This window comes from Triticum dicoccoides, chromosome 3B (genome assembly GCF_002162155.2).
Source record: "Triticum dicoccoides isolate Atlit2015 ecotype Zavitan chromosome 3B, WEW_v2.0, whole genome shotgun sequence".
NCBI classification, from domain to species: domain Eukaryota; kingdom Viridiplantae; phylum Streptophyta; class Magnoliopsida; order Poales; family Poaceae; genus Triticum; species Triticum dicoccoides.
Genome location: NC_041385.1, coordinates 489129243 through 489130284, shown reverse-complemented (window position 1 = coordinate 489130284; position 1042 = coordinate 489129243).

Sequence of the window (1042 nt, the reverse complement as noted above, 5' to 3'; positions counted from 1 at the left end):
TGCCCTTTGGCTTCGCCTCAAAGCCAAGTCCGAGCGCGCGAGGCTACTGTCGACGTTCTGGGAACCAGGGTACCAAGACTTGCCTGCCTACGGCCCACGGCGTGGCTCCATCGACGGCCTGGTATGACCCACCTCCAAGACTATCAAGACAAGACCCTCGCGAGGGGCCAAGCCTCGCGAGGCGGACGATGCCAAGAGCTCCCGAGGGAGCGGCCTCCCCAGGCAGCCTCCCGAGGAGAGGAGATTTCTATGAAGGTACCCAACCTCCTGAGGTTGCGATGACACAAGCCATGACGACCAAGCAGGCGGGCGTCAGCGAGCGCAGAGGAGGCAGTTTCCTCTTTGGTGCTAAGGAGGCAAGCGCATGCCTGGGTTCCCGAGGAATCTGGCAAAGGTTTCCATTCCTGTGCAACAAGATCAAGACCACCAGGATGGCAGGACGGATGTCATCACCGAGCCCACCGCCGCGTCACGACCAGCGGCTTTGCAGACGAAGACCACTTTTTGTCAGGATAAGATGTACTACTTATCCCCTTTCAAATTGGCCACTGTGGGATCCCTTCCCGCCTACGCTTTGGGGGAAGAGGACCGAGGCCACTATAAGTATAGGTTAGCCACCACCGTAGAGAGGGATCTGAACCTGGTGGACTCATTCCCTCACCCCAGAACCTCGCTAGGTTGTTCATCCCTTATACTAGTTCATCCTCAGCCCCTCGTGAGGTAAATCCACCACAAAGCAGGAGTAGGGTCTTACACCGCAAGGTGGCCCAAACCCGGGTAACTGTCGTGTCCGTCTTCTTCCTTGTTCGTGTGAATCGAGCTATGCTTGGGGCGACGGGCTGGTTGGCTGGATAGGTTGGGTTCTTCGCACGCGCCCCAGAGTTCAAACCTTTCACGGGTCTGCGGAGCCCTGAATCCGACAACATGCACTTATTTACATGGTAGAAGATGTGCATCCCCCCAAAAAGAGGGGGTGTGGGTTTTAGAGATTCACATTGTTTCGACTTGGCACTCCTTGCAAACGTTTAAAAAGGGTGCTACT